At 40.4% G+C, this 19872-nt stretch overlaps 1 long non-coding RNA gene across 2 annotated transcripts in view; it reads right to left on the reverse strand.

Annotated features, from left to right (window-relative positions):
- Nucleotides 1-420: 420 nt before the first annotated feature.
- LOC120369093 overlaps nucleotides 421-19872 on the reverse strand; it is an 88036-nt gene continuing 68584 nt past the window's right edge. For both annotated transcript variants that reach the window (XR_005582925.1, XR_005582926.1), the window contains 2 exons: nucleotides 2592-2671; nucleotides 421-2160 (listed from right to left, as the gene is read on the reverse strand). This is a non-coding gene — a long non-coding RNA (uncharacterized LOC120369093). The remainder of the gene's footprint in view (nucleotides 2161-2591; nucleotides 2672-19872) is intronic.

Genomic DNA, 19872 nt, shown 5'->3' on the forward strand with positions numbered 1-19872 from the left:
AAAGCTGCCAGGGAATTTACGGATTGGAACAGGAGACAGCAAGAACGATCAGGGAAGAGTCAGGAAAGAAAGGGAGCACTAGTATAATAGATGATCTACAGTGCATGATTAAATGATGTTTAGTAAAAGAAACATTTCATTAAATCCACACAAGTCTCCTAGCTCTTATACAAATGCATTACACACTATTATGGAGAAGCAGCAAAGAATCCTGTGGCACCTTATAGACTAACAGATGGAGAAGCGATTTTAAAAAGCAGGAAATGCAAACTACTTTAAGGAAAAATAACTTTTTTTTCTTTAAAAGCAAGAGTTTGAATGAGGTATTAGCACTCCTCCTCATTTCATAAAACTGTGGTAATTACAAATAAAATCACTCAGAACTAATGCAGGTTGATAACATTTTACTGATATGTTTAGTCTGACATGCCCTGCACTACAAGATGCATAAGACTTTTGTGTTCATGAAAACAGTTTTTGGAAAAGAAATCCATTCACAGTAAGAGGCCTTATTCACCTCATCTGATCACATGTCATCTATTTGCACTGTTCTCACAAAATCTCCTAAGATTGCTTTACTCTACCACAATTTTAGGCTCTTTGATGACCATTTCTCATCTGTTCCTTGATTATACTATGCTCACAGGTACATCTTTTTTTTGTTTTTTTCTTAATGACAGTATAGTCTGTGTTCTTTATCTTATTTTAATTATATATGTTTATATTTTCCTTTACTTGCCCTGCATTTATAGGAAGTTTTACCACAAAAACTGGTTCAAAAGATTTAGGACCTGATCTAACTCCCTCTGGAATCAATAGAAAAACTTGACTGGCATTAGTAGGAGTTGGATCCTGCTTAATACTAATTGAAACACTCAGGATTATTACTGTATGCTATAACCCAGATGAGTCCATAGTCTGATCATCCCTAGGAGATTCCACAAAACCTTCTTCCTCAAAAAGGCCCATGCTCTCAACCAGAGTGGCCCCCAGTAGGACATAGTGGAAATATGGACTGGATGGGAATTGGAGAACTTTATGTGGGAATGACTTTGTTATTTTAATAAATTCTGCCTAAGAAGGGGTGTGGCTTAACCAGAGAAGAGTTTGTTTTAAGAGTTTGATGGCGAGATCCTGGAGCTGAAGAAGGTAAATTAAAGCAGAGCACCAGCAAAGTGACCTCAGACCACTCGGGAGATGGCCAGCCTGCTCTCACTGACATTCATTTTAATTTAGGCCTTCCGGATGTAATTGCTTTTTAAAGATCTCTTGCGATGCAAGCACATCTATGATCAGGACATTCTACCCTCTGAGAACACTGAAGTTTAGACACTGCAACATATGATATCGTCACTAATCTTTCTGGAAGAAATGGACTCCACTTTCATATGGTCAGAATAGCCAGGTTCTATCCAGGTGGAGTGCAAAACTGGTTAGAAGGCTGATATTCAGCTCTCTGACCCACAGTCAGCGTGAGAGATGCCATGCCGACTTCCACCTCCATGACTTTCACTCCAACCCTATGGTTGACTAGCTGATAGTCAAGGAGACATTCCATAGTGATAGAAGTTAAACCATTTCAGCAACTTCTCCCAATACAAATACGATTACTTTGTGTCTATCATTAAGTTTCTAAAACTTGCTGCCAGAGGTTCTAATTCTGCAAGCTACTGAACTTCTAATAAAGTCAATGGGAGTAGAGGGTGTTCAGCACCATGGACTAGGCCCAACATTTCCAGTTTTAAATTGCATTATTTCTCTATCTCATTGAGCATTCTGATAATAGATTTTCTGTATAGATGGCTAGACATTGTAATATCTTACATCATAACTCCCTTGTCAGTCACTCAGGCAATCATTTGAGTTTCACTATTGGCCCTTTTCCATGACCATTCTCTACTTGTCTCTCAGAATAGAATTGTGATAATTGACTCTCCCATTAATAGCAAATTCTTCTGGAAAACAAATCTCCTCTTTCCTCCATAATTTATACATTAAAGTCTATTTATGCTTTCTTCACTACTTTAGCACTCAAATTCCAAAAAGATTACAAAGTTGGTGTCATTTCTTGCCTCTTTTGCCAATTCTCTTGAACAATCTTGGTTCTTCATATAATTCCTTCTCTCCCTTGCCGGGATTAGTGAATACTGTAAAGTAAACCTGAAAGAATAGGCAATGTTCACGACTTGGTCTGGCCTGTCTAATGTACTGAATCTGAAGTTCTGCCATGTTTTCTATCTATTCCTTGTCTGATGAATAATATAGCTAGAAATAAGCATTTTATAATTGCCTTTTTCTTTACCTCTTTACTTAAGATTTATTGCAGTTGGATTCATTTATCTAGTATATAGTGCTATATTTACAGTTTTAATCTAAATCCTCTCTCTCTCTCTTAATTTGGAACAACTGACATGGTTGAGAGTATGGGCATGGGTCAAACTAACTTGTGGGATGACTCCATGCATAATTAAGCAGTGGGCCAAAAGTGAAGGTAGCCACAGGGGCATAACATGTGTGTGCAAATGTGATGCATTTCCAGCAAGAAGCATCAAAACAACTGTCCTTTCAGAACATCTTCAACAGAGACTTACGGAAAGTTTCTTTCCACAGCACTTAACGTAATGGATCCCCGGTCCTGAACATGGTATGTAGGAACCAGTGTATTATAAATCTGAAATAATAATAATAAAGAAATAAATAATAATAATAGAATACACACCCCTATATAAAGGAAAGCTTTTAAGTTACACTGCATCAGAGAGAATGCTATACTATATCAAAAAGTATTGCTATAAAAACATCACTTTTTTGTCTCTGATGTGGCTCCATCTGCCTCATTGGAACTAATAAAATAATGTATCTGCAGCCATTGATTATTCATAGAAATAGCTCAAGAAATGCAAAAAATGCCCCAAACACACACACAATCTGAATAGAGCCCATACTCACAGAAGCCAGTTAAACAGAGTGCATTGAAATGCATATATACTTAGTTCTAACAAGAATTTCCATGAATACCTGTTGAAGGAGTAAAAAAAAAAACCCACTATGAAATGATACATTATTTCTGTATCAAACCATACATAATAAAACAAAGAGCTGTGTTAAATAAATACATGCAAGACGAATAAAGCTGTTAAAGGCATGACTCTGTGAAACAAGTTTGTGCATTTAACAGTGCATGGATGTAATTATGATTTGCAAAATAACAGCATGTTTCTTGGGAATTAGTGTGGTTAACAGCTTCATTCTTTTATATGTCAAACACTTTGCATCTTGGTTTTAATCCCTTTTTATTATTATTCCCATTTGAATGTTTATTTTGAAATTTCCATTTTTTTTTAAATCTGGCAATGTATTTTCAATAAGTGCAACATCTCAAAGATATGAAATAAGATCAAGCAAAATAACAAGGAAAGGTGAAAAGATTGTATGCACTCTAGCATCCTCTAATGGCAAGATCTTGCCATGACTTTAAAATGGAGGGTCATTCATGAACAATGGAACTCCACATGTTCTTCAAGAGGAAAGATTTGGAAACAACTGGTGCATAAGACATTTGGAATTTCATTTACCCCCTCTTTGCAAAAATTAAATGTACGGAAACTAATAAGAACAGGAATACCTTCCGAGTATTCCCATTCACCAGAATGGTCTCACTTTTTTCTTATACCAGGTTAAGGCTGAGATGTTGACATTTAGGCCTCGTCTATGCTTGGGGGGCGGGAGGTGAGAAATTGACCTAAGATATGCAACTTTAGCTAGGAGAATAGCATAGCTGAAGTTGACGTATCTTAGGTTGACTTACCTCATGTCCTCACGGCACGGGGTCGACTGCCGCCATTCCCCCATCGACTCCGCTTCCTCCTCTCACCGCGGTGGAGTACAGAAGTCGACGGCAGAGTGATTGGGGATCAATTTATTGCATCTATGTCTACACTAGACGCGATAAATTGATCCCCGACAGATCGATCACTACCTGCCGATCCGGCAACTAAATCCTCATGGAACTTAAGATCCTGATCCTGCATTGAGATCCTGATCCTGCTCAGTGAGACCTTCCACCAGTGCAGAACCCCACAGGCTTCTGTGGGGTTCTGGGAAAGCCCAGAGGCCTCTCTGCACAGATCTTATTAGGTCCTCACTTAGATTTAACTTAGCTCTTGCCATTGATACCAATGGGAGTTTGCTAGTAAGGTGTTCAATCTTTGGCCCTCAGAAAATTGAATTTTTTTCCAGCAAGACAGCATTGCCAGCCCCAAGTATTCAAAAATGAGTCAGATCCTCAAAATAATAAAATTGCCTTAAAATCATGAGGGTTTCTTTTTAAATAATACATCTCGAGGTTCTTTTTATTTGTCTTTTGAAGGTTTTAACCTTCAGGGTTCATAGATGCAAGCATGTCTTTGCAACCATGAGGTCTAGAATTTTTTTTTTAATGAAAGCTGCAAGTCTCACATAATCACATGACTCAACAACATGGGACTTTGAGGACAACATCAGCAATGGCAAACTAGGACATTTTGGCATTCTTGGAACTTATTTTTTTGTTTCCCTCCAAAACAAAATGTTGGTGAAAACATGATTTCTCAAAGCATTTAGATTTTGATGGAACACAATTTTCTGAGGGAAAATAGTTTTGTCAAAGTTTTTCCAACCAGCTCAAGTAATGATTTTCTGCCATTCTGACCTGAACTGGATATGATATGGCATTTTAAGGACAAAAGGCCCAATATCCCAGAGCATTTGAGAGGAAGGATGGTCTGTGGCTAAGGCACTGAAATGGGACTCGTGAGATCTGAGTTCAATATGTAGCTTTGTCACAGACTTACTATGTGCCCTTGGGCAAATCATTTAATATCTCTGTTCTTCGGTTCCCCATCCATAACAATCAGGAGGATAATCCTCTATCTCTGTGTGTGTGTTTTATCTGTTTAGACTGCAAGCTTTCTGAGACACAGACTGTCTCTTACAATATACATGTACAGGACTGAACACAATGAGACCTTGATCTCTCTTGAGGCCTTTAGGTGCAACTATAATATAATCATCATCATCCAGTGCCATCTAGTCCCCAAGAAGTGAGATTTGAGCTAGATCTCTCAAATGCAGCATCAGCCTTTAAAAACAAGACTTTTAAGGCAAGAAAAACTTTCCAGCAACAGTTTACAAACAATTTACAATGGATACAGAGGAACCTGAGTCCTTGACCTCTGCTTAGTCCCTGGATTATTTATACTGCTACATTCTCAGTGATCATGAACCACTCATTATCACTATCTATCTCAAAATGACATCACATCCCTATTCTGATTCAAATTAGATTTCTTGGATTTAAATGAAAGCTTTTAACTTGAAACCTTTCTGAAGAGAAAAGGAGGGTGTATTGATTCCTGTAAACCAGGGGATTGGATTTACACCCCTTGAACACCGTCGCAGAGGGAAATGGTAACTGACTCTTGACTCAGAGAGAGGAAACCTTCTAAACACTAAAATGTAGATTGTATTTCAAAATAACAGCAATACAAAATATTAGCTCCTTTCAATTTTAGAGATTAGAAAAGAAAGCTTCTTGCCCTTTAAACTCCAGCTTTCAAAAGACACTACACAGAATCGCTTAATCTCTCTAAGTAGCTATTTTATCTGAGCTGCTTCCTAGTCATTTGTTCTAGTGGCAACAGTATCACAGTTCTAACTGGAAGCCGGGGCTCAATGCCAAGCTGTGAGCTGCCTCTTTTAAATACACACTGCCAGACAGAGTCTGACTTCATAACCCAGAAGATCTAGGAAAGAGAACAGTAGAGGAGATGGGCTATGCAAAACAGTCCATGCCTGCCATGTGCTAATCCAATTACTTATCATGTTGTTTTGAGCACATGGCTCTCATCTGAGCTCATCTTCAGGTTGGACTTATATTTTACTAGCGAGAAAAAATAGATTGTGAGCCCTTCCCCCTTCTATTTAGTTTATCAAACTGTACTATTTACAATAAGGCCATGAAATTCCAGGAAGATTTCTTCTGTTGAGAAATATGAATCACAGAGTTAACACTGCTTATATAAAAATGATGATGATGGCTTTTTGATAAAAGAGAAGTTTCAGCAAAATAGAGCAAATGAATCGTTTGGTTTCAGAGGTTGCTGGGACTGATTGTGACAAATGAATACATCACCAATACGCAGATTATGCATTGGTTCTCATAACATGATCTTGCATACGCCAGGGCACAACATGCTGTTAGAACTGTATAGAGGATGGAATTTTCATCTCACAAAAGGATTTGGAAATTTTAAAAACTGGCTTTTTCTGAAATGGAGCAAAACCCAAACGTGACATTTCTCTGCGAAGGAGGAACAATTTTTTAAAAAATTGTTTCAAGTCGACTGAAATGTTTTGTTTCAATTTTGACATCTTAATTATTGTGTTACATAAATATATTTAAAATTAAATGAAAAGTCATATCAAAATTAAAAGTTTAAACATTGTTTCTAAAATGTTAAAATGAAATGTTGTCAAAACTTATTCTCCATTTTTTCCAAAACAGAATTCTGGTGAAATCAACCCAATTTTGTGCAGTGTTTCAAATTTAATGGCAACTGTATAATGCAAGAGAATGCAGTTCCAACATTGTTTTTCTAATCAGCGCTGCTGATTAGAATATTCAGTAATATTCATCACATTTACCTAGAAGTGATTATTTCTAACAAAATGAAGTTGTGGCTTCACATAATACTTTGATGCTCTCAGTGTAAAGAACACAAATAACTTAATACACCCCATTTCTGAAGTCAGTTGATTAATAAAAGTATATTAACCAGACAAACCAATTCTTACCAACTTGGGGAAAAAAACCCAAAGAACTAGAGTACAACTGAGGCACAGACATAATGGACCTGGGGATCTTACCCACCAAAATATGCTCAGCACAGGACATTTTTTTGTTAAAAAAGGGTAAAGTTGGAGTTATGCCATCTTTGTGCTTTACCAATCCTGGTAATATATTTTAGAGCATCCCCAGGGCTGCTCTAACCTATCCAAGAAGCAATGACCCCCCCCTCCCCTAGAAAATGGCATTCTGTCAATCCAAGATCACCTAGAATATACTGTGCTCTGGCCACCTCCTGCTCAACACAGCCCCTCCTGCCCACAACACATCCCCTACCCAAGACGCCAGAAAAGATGGCAGAGATCTGGCTATGATGGAATTACATCACCTGGATATTCCCCTACACAAAGGAAATCCTCATCTGATTATTTAAGCCAATTTTCTCTCTCTTTGCATCACTGAGTAGGCACAAAGAGACTGGATTATGGCCAAAGAACTGGTCTATAATGTTCACTGTAAAAACTCAATATTTGCCAACTACACAGTTACAGCAATTATTTCTCTCTCTCTTATTGTCCTAGCAATCTAAGTTTAGGGGAAAAACTGTCTTGGACGCTATGATGTATTATGCATTGCAAATGCTGGCTTCTTTGTGCAGACACACCATAATCATAGCTTCCATGCAATTTCATTCTTTCACTACTTGTTATAGGGATTATGGGTAAGGGCCAGAGGGCTATGAGTAGATTTCATGTGTGTCATATAAAAAGGAAGTTATCACCATAGCCTTGTGTGCTCTCATAGCACTTGGCAGTATTGGAATACATTAAGACTTCATTTAATAACATGGCTTGCTGAAGTCAATAGCTATATGCATGGAAAAAATATAATTAGCTTTAAAAGTATAAGAGCATAAAAATCATCGGGCTTCTTGGCCTTCAGTATAGAAATAAATGTGTTATTTGTTTTCCTAAAGAGCTATTTACAAGGCACCATTAGTTTGGGTGTCTTTAGATTGCCAAATCAGAAAACAAACACAAAACAGACTAGAAAGTTATTCTGTTTAGTTTGTTTGTTAAAGTGAATAGTGAAGTGAATACAAAAATGCTACATTTCAGGAGCATTAAGGATGCAAAGTGAAAAAAACTCAGAAGTCAGGAAATACTGAATTTAAGGTTGTCAGTGCAATTTTAATGCTACTGTTGAGGGGCTTCAGTATGACGGTGGGTTCAAGGAAAAGGTGACATGAATGTTAACCTCACTCAAATTATTCCACTTTTCCACTCACTAGAAAGAACAATTTTTAAAATGTTTCCACTGTGCTGGACTGGTCACTGGCTCCCACCATCTATCCTCTTCTTTAGAGTCTCTTTGGTTCAGCCTCAGTCCACCTGCCCTCTGTGGTCCTCTCCATCTGTCCCTCTCCTTAGTGTCATGTCTCCCTTTCTGCATTTTCCTGTAGGCTAAACCTTTTTACACGTGTGTGCATGCACCCCCACAATAAATAAATAAATAAATAAATAAAAAAAATTTAAACCAGTTTAAAAAAATTTAAGTCTCACACACACACACACACACACACACACACATAACCACCAATCAAATATAGTGGGGTTTTGTTTCCCTTGTTTGCATCCTGTGCCTCTCTTGTCTATTTAGATTGTAAGCTCTTTATGGCAGGTTCCATCTCTTATGCATTTGTACAGGGCTGGCACAATGGGGAATGGTACTTTAATTAAAGCGAAAAACAACAACAGTAGAAATTCTGTTCTGAACTGACAGTCAAATTAGTGTTATTAGGCCTCTTTCTGCCAATACTTAGGGCTTGTCTACACTACCAGCAGGATCAACTGGGAGGCACGATAAATTGACCGTTGATTGCTCTAGCGTTGACTCCGGTACCCCACCTCAACCCGTCGACACACTGCAGTGAAGACACTGTGGTAAGTAGATCTAAGTATGTTGACTTCAGCTACATTATTCACATAGCTGAAGTTGTTTAACTTGGATTGATCCCCTCCGCTCCCGGTAGTGTAGACCAACCCTTAGGCATGTGAGCAATTTACAACAGTAGCCCTATAGAAGGACTAGTCCTATTAGACATTCGGGCAGAGGCTGAGTGTAGCTTCAGCTCCAGCCTGTATAGTGGCTGGAAGACAGATATTTCAAATGAAGATTTTATTTTTTATGGACAGTTCACATACATCAGGCTTATCTGTGACCCAGAAGTAAACATATTTCATTCCAAATTAATTGGCAAACATCAAAAGCAAGGATGTGTTGCAAACCCAGTCCTTGTGATCATTTACTCAATACCAAGACTCTAGGGCTAGAAAGACTGATCTAGCTGCCACACTCACTTTTTCTAATATATTTTAAAGGTTCTTCAATCCAGTGAACTTTCAAGAGACCAGATGACTCTGAGACCAGATAAAATGACTTTTATAAATGGGAGGATGGGGGGAGCGTACATCTTAACTTTCTGGAAACCAGAAATGCCTTAGTTCATTTATTGGCCTGGCAAAATGAGGAAGTGCTGCCATCCTAGGGGATAGGCTTACATACTTGCTGATTTGGGTGTTTGCCCTGGTAAGACAGTCCCACTGTATAATAGTCTAAAACAAAAATCTCCAAGGGACAAGAAACTTCTCTATTTTTATTAATTATTATTTGTGCCTAGAAGCTTCAACCAAGATCACAGTCCTTTTCCACTAGGCATTGCACATAGTAAGAGACAGTCCCTGCATAAGGAAATTACAAAAAGAGTGGGAGAAAGTACGATTGTCCCCATTCTACATATGGGGAACTGAGACACAGAGAGATACTATGATCACACAGCAAGCTTTGGGTAAAGATGAGAATTGAATCCAGATCTCCTAAGTGCCATTTAAGTGCCTTACCCATGAAAACATCATTCCTGCTACAGTATATCATAGAATCATAGGACTGAAAGGGACTGTTGGAGAAAAACATAGTTATCACTCTCTGGTTGGGTGCAGCAAGTCAGATACTTTATTCTCTAGCAATTGCGTGGAGGGAGAGAGTGCACTAGGACACAGGGTTTCCCCCACCTAGGCAGGTCTCTCTACAGGTAAACAATTACAGCAAGCATTTATACCTTTTGTTACATACAATAATGAGCAACAGCTGCATTTTGTTTATACATAGGTCATCCTGATATCTTATTTTTCTCACTTCTATTTAGACTATAGTCTACATTCCATACTTTATCTAACACAAGGTCACAACAACTTCTCACACAGTTCTTTCCCACTTGCCTCACACAATCCTCACTTCTACAAGTCTCGCGTTACTAGGGTTACATCTAACCTGACTCTTGCTCACAGAGGGGACTGTTTGCATTGAAATCCCCTTCAAATCCCTGTCAGTTCTTGCTCTATTTCCACAGAACCTCAAGAGGTCATCTAGTCCAGTCCCCTGCACTCATGGCAGGACTAAGTATTATCTAGACCATCCGTGGCAGGTGTTTGTCTAACCTGCTCTTAAAAATCTCCAATGATGGAGATTCCACAACCTCCTTATGCAATTTATTCCCGTGCTTAATCACTGTAGCAGGGTGCTTACCCTGCTCCTGCCCTGAAGGGCTTAAAACAGCCTTGAGGGAAGATTGTGGCTGGGAGCTACTAAGCTGGGCTGATTGGGAAGTGGCTGCAGCTGGGCCATGCCCCAGTCAGGCCCAGCTGGCCCCTGTAAGAGGCTATGAGCCAGAAGCCCAAACAGTCTCTCTCTAGCTATAGAGGGAGATGGGCCTGGCTGCAGGGAGCTGGGGAGCTCCAGCCTGGAAAGCCCCAGGCTGTGGCCTAGCATTGGGCTAACAGGTACTGGGGGTTGCAGAGGGCAGCCCAGGGGTAGGCCAAGGCAGCAGGTCCAAACCCAACCTTGCCAGTGATGAGTTGGCTGATACTGCAGTCTGCCCCAGGGTGGGGGGGGCTAGACAATGACTGGCAGTAGCCCAATACTGAGGCAAGGTGGGGATAGTGGGTGGGGGTTCCCCGGGGAGGGGAGACCCTAAGACTGAGGGGATTACTGCTAGGGAGAAGCACCCCAGGTAAAAGGGCATCGGGTCCAGGGAGGGACACGGGGGGCCTGAGGACAGACAGATCACCGGCCTGAAGAGGGCGCTCCAGAGCTGAATCGAGCTAATTCCCAGAAGTCACTAGCAGGAGGTGCTGCAGGGTGAGTCTGCACCTCTACAATCACCCTGACAGTTAAGAAGTTTTTTTAATGGCCAACATAAACCACCCTTGCTGCAAATTAAGCTCATTGAGTCTTGTTCTATCCTCAGAGGTTAAGGAGAGCAATTATTCTCCCTCCTCCTTGTATCCTTGTAACAACCTTTATGTACTTGAAGACTTTTATGTCCCCCTCCCCCACTCCATCTTCTCTTCTCCAGACAAAACAAACCCAGATTTTTCAGTCTTCCCATATAGGACATGTTTTCTAGACCTTTAATCATTTTTGTTGCTCTTCTCTGGACTTTCTCCAATTTCTCCACATCTTTCCTGAAATGTGGCACCCAGAACTGGACATAATACTCAATTTCAGGACTAATCAGCACGGAGTAGAGTGGAAGAATTACTTCCCGTGTCTTGCTTATAACACTCCTGCTAACACATCTCAAAATGAGGTTTGCTTTTTTTGTAATAGTGTTACACTGTTGACTCATATTTACTGCAGAAAAGGACCCCCAGATCCTTTTCTGCAGTACTCCTTCCTAGGCAGTCATTTCCCATTTTGTATGTGTGGTATTGATTGTTCCTTCCTAAGGGGAGTACTTCACATTTGTCCTTATTAAATTTCATTCTATTCTCTTCAGGCCATTTCTCCACTTTGTCCAGATCATTTTGAATTTTAATCCTATCCTCCAAAGCACTTGCAACCCCTCCCAACTAGGTATAGTCCGTGAACTTTATAAGTGTACTCTCTATGCCATTATCTAAATCACTGATGAAGATACTGAATAGAACTGGAACCAGGACTGATCCCCACTCGATATGCTCCCTGCTTGACTGTGAACCACTGATAACTACTCTCTTGGAATGGTTTTCCAATCAGTTATGCACCCACCTTATAGTAGCTTCATCTAGATTGTATTTCCCTAATTTTATTATGGTCATCTTCTGTTCACAGGGTCAAGTATTTCTGAGTTGTGGGGTTTTTGTTGTTGTTGGTGTTTTTTCTCTATGAACAGTTCTGGTAGATTAAGGGAAACCCATCTCCATTTAAAAGAGAAAGCTAGTCATATTGGCATGTAGACTTCTTCCCTTCCTCTTCTGTCAGCATTGAAGAAGGCAGTGTTCCTTAGTGGTTAAAGTGTCCATCAGAAGCAGTTTGGGGCCTTCTCTTATTCTCTACATTTTGATGTAGACGGATAAGGAGAAAGTCATTGAGACAGATTGTTGTGATGCTCAGTCCATGCCTCTCTCTTGCTCTCTTTGATAGTCATCCATTCAGCCCAAGCCTCAGCCTTAATGCAAACATTACCTTCCATTTCAACAGTGCTGCTGGCTCCTACATAGCTCATATCAGGAGTTTTAAGACTTACATCATGAGCATGGGATGCATTCAAGCTTACAGTAAAGGTGAGAAACTTGTTCACTCCAGTGTCTCAGAGTCTACTGCAAATGTAAATGATACCCAAACTCCCCCTTAGGTCATTCATTAAAAGACCTAGAAACAAGTAAGATAAAATACAAATGTTTTCTTTTTCTTTGTCTCTCTGTGGATCTTTAATCTGCGACAATTACAGTCAGGCCAAGGGGGAAAAAAAACAACAACTAGCAACGGTGCCACGCTTTTCACTCATTCTCCTGTTTACCACTTTGTCTTTTCTGTTATACTATAGCACGTGATTCAGCTCACAGGGCATAAAAAGATACGATGTTAACTTGACTGAGGAATTAAATAGTCTTGCATCCATCCTTATCAGCCAAAAGGTAGTCAGAAAGTGACACTGCTTGATATCAATATAACAAAGAAAGATGAAAAATAGGATCTAATTAACAGACTTTAGGGAATATTGCTACTCAGATTGGGTTTATTTTTATATGATCTTGGAGATATTACATATAGATAAAACCTCTTAATCAGAAATATCAACTATCAGTATTACTGTTAGATGTCAGAACATTATAAAAATATACTGTGTACCCCTTTGTTTAAATGAATTTTTATTTTGATTAATGACAAGTATAAATGATTACAGGACAGGAAAGAATGGGAAGCAGCATGATTCATGAACGATGTCAACAAAAATAAAGGAAATTGTAGGTCTTTTACTTAGCAGCAAAGGAGAGCTAATACCAGATGGCATCGAGAAGACTGAGGTGTTTAATGCCTATTTTGCTTCAGTCTTCACTAAAAAGGTTAATTGTAACCTGATACTTAACAATTAATATTCAAAACAAGAGAGAGACAATACAAGCCAAAAATAGGGAAAGAACAGGGAAGGGATAGCTCAGTGGTTTGAGCATGGGCCTGCTAAACCCAGGGTTGTGAGGGGGCCATTCAGGGAACTGGGGTAAAGATCTGTCTGGGGATTGGTCTGGCTTTGAGCAGGGGGTTGGACTAGAGATGTCCTGAGGTCCCTTCCAACCCTGATATTCTATGATTAGATAAGTTAGATGTATTCAAGTCGGCAGGGGCTGATGAAATTCACTTCAGGGTACTCAAGGAACTGGCAGAAGCCATCTTGGAATGGTTAGCAATTATCTTTGAGAACTCATGGGGGATGGGTGAGATCCCAGAGGGCTGAAGAAGGACAAATGTAGTTCCTGTCTTTAAAAAGGGGGACAAAGAGGACCAGGGAATTTTAGGCTGACCAGGCTATCTTTGACACCTGAAAGATACTGGAACAAATTAAACAATTTGAAAGTACCTAGATGATCCTAAGGTGATAATTAATAGCCAGCATGGATTTGTTCAGAACAAATCATGCCAAACTAACCTAACTTCCTTCTTTGATAGGGTTACTGGTCCAGTGAATAAGAAAAAGCAGTAAGACATGATATATTTTCAATGTAGTAAGGCTTTGGATACAGTTCCACATGATATAAGGAAACTAGGGAAATTTGGTCTGGTTGAAATTACTATGAGATGGTTGTACAACTGAACTAAAGAATAGTTTATCAATGGTTCCCTGTCAATCCTGTAGTAGTAGGATTTTGTGTTTGTATTTTATATAATTTAGATGGAAGGATAAAGGATAATGTAGCATGTATTGGTGTATGATTTTATCATATCCTGCCAGCCATCCTTTTTGAACAGCAGAAAGGAATGGCCTAATGGGCCAGCAGTAAAGATGCATCAGCCAGAATCTGTGTCTGAGCTGATTTCAAGGCAGTAACTGACCTTTTTAGGGTCACCACTTTGTTGTAGGTTTAGTATTTTAAAATAAGTAAAAATGCAATGATTGTTTTTCTCTTGCATTGCAATCTGATGTTCCTGTTCAAATGTTCTGTGTAAATCAATCCTGTTTTGTGTGTGAATGAGGAATGTGTTACAAGATAAGTGTGAAGGTCATCACCAAACCAGATGTTCTAGGGAGGAGCCAAGGACAGATGCAAGGGCGCCAGAAGATTACAACACGCCCCTATTGAAATGTCAGAAGAGGGCAGATTGACAACACTAAAGATGAGACAGGCACTTATCAATAGGGACAAAATAGCTGTGATCAAAACTAGCATGGGGTAACCCCCTGAGAGACTTAATGAAAGAACACGATAAAGAATGAGAAGGACAATTTAAGAAAACAAGCATGCGTCAAACAACAATTGATTATAGCATGATGGTGCAAAACTCATTGGTTGTGTAATGGTCCCTCACTCTACCGCTCGGAGGGAGGCCACTCAGGCTGGTCCTGTCTGGCCAGGACCAGAGTCCGCAGGACAGCCAAAAGCCCACAATAGGACTGGGCGATCAACAGTCACCGTCAGGCTTTAGCCTGGGTTTGGGTGGCTCATACTGTCAGTCCTTAAATAGACTCTATCAAGGCTGGCTGTGGCCTGGGTGGAGCTCAGGCATCCAGAAAACAAACAGTCCACAGGTGAGCCTGGCCTGGGTTTGAGTAGGCTCAGGCTGCCAGCAAACAAACTGTATATGGGTGAGCTGGTAAGGGAGGCTCCTTCTTCAAGGCTAGACCTTCCCTGCACAGTGCAGGGAGTCAGCCACCCCAGGGTGGGGTAGCAGGGGGATGCGGGCTCACCCTACTCCACCACATCCCAGCCCAGGGTCCTGGCAGGGGCAGGATTGGCTGCCCCTGCATCAGTGGGAATTCAGCCACAACACACCAACCAAGCCACATCTGGCTCTGCAGCTGGCTGCTCCGTGGCTGCACCTGTCTCCCCAGGGTTTGGCACCTGTAGCCTCCAGGTCTCCTCCAGCTCCTCAGGGTACACAGTGGCAGGCACTCTGGGCTAATCCTCGTTGGCATCTGGGGACCGGGAACAGCCAGGCATAGATTCCCTTCTGGGCTGCAGCAGAACGGGCAGAGCATCCTTCTCCTCCCCAGGCTCTGCTCCAGCTGTGCTGCATGGCCTGCCTTTTATACTTCTGGCTACGCCCCAGTACTTCTGGTGAGAGGGGTGGGGCGATCTAGGCTCCACCCTCCAAGGGGAGTATAATGGTCCCTCTTTCTCCCGCTCAGAGGGAGGCTACTCGGCATCGCTACAGGCCCGAATGAAGGAAAATCACTATATAAACAGGGTACCTTGCCATGAAACTTTGAGTTCATCCTGCCAAGATGTCTCCAGAGAATAGTGTCATGACTGACTGAATCCAGCTCCTCCCTACCCATGATCAACCTAGCTGGCCACTAGATTGAGCTGGACTCTGGACTGGTAGCTATAACATTGACTGGCGTGTGTGTGTGTGTGTGAGAGAGAGATTGAATGCATATGCTAATTGTTGTATCTTCAATAAATGTGGCGTATTGCCTTTTCCCCTGAAAAAGATCCCGTGTGCTTCTTATAAGCATAACACTACAGGGGTCTGTCCTGGGTATGGTCCTATTCAATATTTTCATTAATCACTTGGATAGTAGAGTGGGGAGTATGTTTATAAAATGTGCAGATGACACAAAGATGAGAGGGGTTGCTAGCACTTTGGAGGACAGGATTAGAATTCAAAGCAATTTTGACAAGTTGGAGAATTGGTCTGAAATCAACAAGATGAAAATCAATAAGGACAAGTGCATAGCAACACACTTCGGAGGAAAAAATAAAATGCATAACTACAATATGGGTAATAGCTGGTTAGCAGTTTAATTACTGAAAAGGATCTCAGGGTTTTAATGGATCACAAGCTGAATGAGTCAATAAAATGGCAAAAAAGGCTAATATACTGAGGGGTCTTGACAAGAGTGTCATATGAAAGCACAGGAAGTATTTGCTGCCATCAACTTAGTACTATGGAAGCCTCAGCTAGAGTACTGTGTCCAGTTCTAGGCACCACACTTTAAGAAAGATATGCACAAACTGGAGAGAAATTAGAAGTAGGCAACAAAAATGATAAAGTGTCCAGAAAACCTGACCTATGAGAAGAAAGTGGGTGTTTAGTCCTGAAAAAAGAAGGTACTGGACAGTCTTCACATACGTTAAGAGCTGTTCTAAAGAGGATGGTGGATCAATCGTTCTCCATTCCACTGCATGTAGGGCAAGAACTAATCAGTTTAATCTTCAAGATAGGAAATTCAGGTTAAATATTAGGAAAACTTCCTAGCTATAAGGATATTTAAGCACTGGAATTGGCTTTCAAGGAAGGTTGTGGAATCCCCATCACTGCAGGTGTTCAAAAAAAAACAACACCACACACCACCCACTTGTCACAGATGGTCTTGGTTTACTTGGTCCTGCTCTCAATACAGGGGGCTGGACTCGTCGACCTCTTGGGGTCCCTTCCACCCCTACATTTCTATTATTCTATGAAAGCTCTGAGAAGTTTTCTAAAGTGCCTATATGATTTAGAAACACAAGTCATACTGATTTTCAATAGAACTTGTGCTTCCAAATCCCTTAGGTACCTTCCAAAATCTCCCTCTGAGTTGTTAGCACAAAATCCTGTGATACAGGAGGGCCAGGGAGCAGTGGTAGAGTGTTAGAGGGAAAATATATAAACCCAAATCTAATTAAGGTGTGGTTCCCTGTAGACTAGGGAGGGTGGCTACAGGTTAATTGGAGCACCTGCAGTCAATTAAGGCCCTGTCAGGAACCTAATAAAACCCCCCTGCTTCAGGCAGATAGGGAGAAGGAGAGCGGACTGGAGCTTGGAGATGTGCTGTGAGGCTTGAAAAATCAGAGAACTGAAGTAAAGGAGACCCTGCCCCAGCGGCAGAGAGACACTCTCTCTCCCAACGTCTAAGGACTGAAGGTACCCCACCCAAGGGGGAAGAGGATAAGAACCCATAGGGATTGAGAGTGGCTGGTGCTCAGAGTAAGGAGCAAACCCAGATTCCTCCTCCCCTTGCTTCCCTTCTTTACCATCTTCTCAGGCCACTAGCAGGGCCCTCGGTGCCCCAACAGCAGGGGCAAAGGGTGGTATCTTAGCCCCCCCAACAAGAAAAGCACAGGACCCACCATACTAACATCGGCCATCTTGTCATAATCCATATAAGGGAAGATTTTCAGAAGCAAGTAATGATTTTGGGCACCTCAGTTTTTGTTGTTACTGAAGCTCAGACACCTTAAATGGTCTCGATTTTCAGAAAGTACTAAAGTTCCCACCCTCTGAAAATCCATCTCCAGTTCAAGATGGGAACCAAATGCCTTTTTTCATTAGGGTAGGGAGAGACAGAAACAAAGAATCAATATCCGTAACAAGCCTCCACACTAACTCTTACAACACCAGCATTTTCTAAGGTGCCATAAAAATGAAAACTTTTTAAGGGCCCACAGCAGAGGACTTCTCAAAACTGATGGAAAGTTTTTACAAATTTAATGTGAATGTTTTCACAGTTTTCTTTATTTCATAGGCCCCGATAGTGTGATTTTTTTTTTCCCCTAAAATTTCAGTTGAACTTTTTTGCATTGAACCCTACAAAAAGCCACCATTGCTTACAGGTTTTGACTTGTAGTGGCATCAGATCATAGAGGCCACATTATCTGTAGAAAAGATCAGAAGGCTGGGATCCAGGAACTCCTGAGCAATATTTCCCCTACAGCCACTAACTGGTCTTAATAATACTGTGCACTTCTTTAGTACTTTACACAAACTATTTAGCTATGCCTTACAACACCCCCAGAGACAGTTACAGAGGATTAGTTCAATTTACAGATGGGGAAACTCACTGAGCTTATGTGACTTGTCCAGACTCTCACAGCAAATCAGGTCTTTTCACTCGCAGGTTCCACAGTCCTTGATCTCATGGCTCCAGTATAAATAACAAAACTTACTTTATATTGATAACCTAATTTAGATTTATCCACTGTGTCCCCATAACTTGTCTGAACAGAAAAGACTTTGTATGACACCTCTGAGTTTTTCTGTTATAGATATTTCAATTGTCCATACAATACAAACATCACATTTAGCAGAAGTTAATAAAATGAGGTATTAAAATCACAAGTATTTGAGAATTATTAAAAAGCTGTTATCTGCTAAACTGTCAAATACTAATTTCAGATGCTATTTTCCCTCCCATCTTGTTCTGCTGAAATTTTAAATTGTAATTACCATTACACCTCTCCCACACATTTGCAAAAAACATTTCAGATTACTATGTAAAAAAGATCAGATTAGATTATCCAGTCTAGAAAATATAATAGACTACACATACATGTGATCTGAGGTCCCAAAATACAACAAATTTAGTAATCTCAGGATGTTCCTAATGAACCAAACTTCACACTGCTAACATTTCCACACAACTGACAGCTCTACTCACCAGAAATGAAGGGCAGAACACAGCATATATTTGTTATTCACACCCACTTCCCAGAAACCTACATAATGGTACAGCATGTGCTAATTACTTGGTATCACAGCTACTTCTTGAACTGCTGTACTTTGACATCCTTCTTAGCAGTACTTCCAGAAGGCAACATTTCCAAGATTGATATTATGCTAATACTACAGATATTACAATGATGGGCACTTTAGAAATGTGTGAAATAGATTATTAAATTTGGCCAGCATATCAGCAGTCTACACACACCATTCACAACTGAAAATTTTTCCCAATGCAGTGCTTCTCAGAAAAAAAGCAACAGATTGTGACTCCCTCAAGCATGTAGGAGTCATCTAATAATTGCCCATACAAGTGAGTTGGGAGGTACCCCGGAAGCATATTCTTTGTGGAAGGCTACATGGAACATCTCTGTATTTTGATACTTTACCTATTTTAAATCTTTAATACAATTAGAGCTTAAACACCCATTTCATGAGTTTGTACTTCTGGGGCTCTGGCCAAAACTGGAGCTATAAAAGGCAAAATATTGTAAAATGAAACCTGTTTTTGTAGGTATTCCCAGCTGGAACCAGAACTAGAAGTTCTAAAAGACTATGAGACTGTATGTTCTTGTGGTAGTGGAAGTGATGGAAATACCAAATGACAGGCAATTCTTGTGAGTTTTCCAGTTTGATTTTGTGGACTCCAGAGATTTGGATAGTTAGTGTAAAGTTCAGAGCATTCATCCTCTTGGATGCTTATTTAAAACTGAATCAAAAGTCTGGGCACACTGAAGTTAAACCATTATTGGTCCAGATTTTAATCTGCAATGTGTTACACTTCTCATCATAAAAACATCCACTACAAAATTTGGTCATGCAGTCACATCAGCAGGTAACCTGCAATACATCCTGGGCATTTGAAACCCAAATCTTTTCCTCTGTGTAATGTCTAGGAGAAGCAAATGAATAATCATGCAGGAAAGTGTTGTCCTTATTAAAGTGCTATCTTAAAAAGTGATAAAATAATGCAGAACATTGAATGAATAAAGGAAAAAAGTCTCCTTTCTCGGAATGACCATGACTAGCTTTGCAAAGCAAAGTAATCTATGGTAAGAGTGACTCAGGAGAGGTTGAAGGAGATA

Source organism: Mauremys reevesii, linkage group 7 (genome assembly GCF_016161935.1).
Source record: "Mauremys reevesii isolate NIE-2019 linkage group 7, ASM1616193v1, whole genome shotgun sequence".
Classification (NCBI taxonomy): Eukaryota; Metazoa; Chordata; order Testudines; family Geoemydidae; genus Mauremys; species Mauremys reevesii.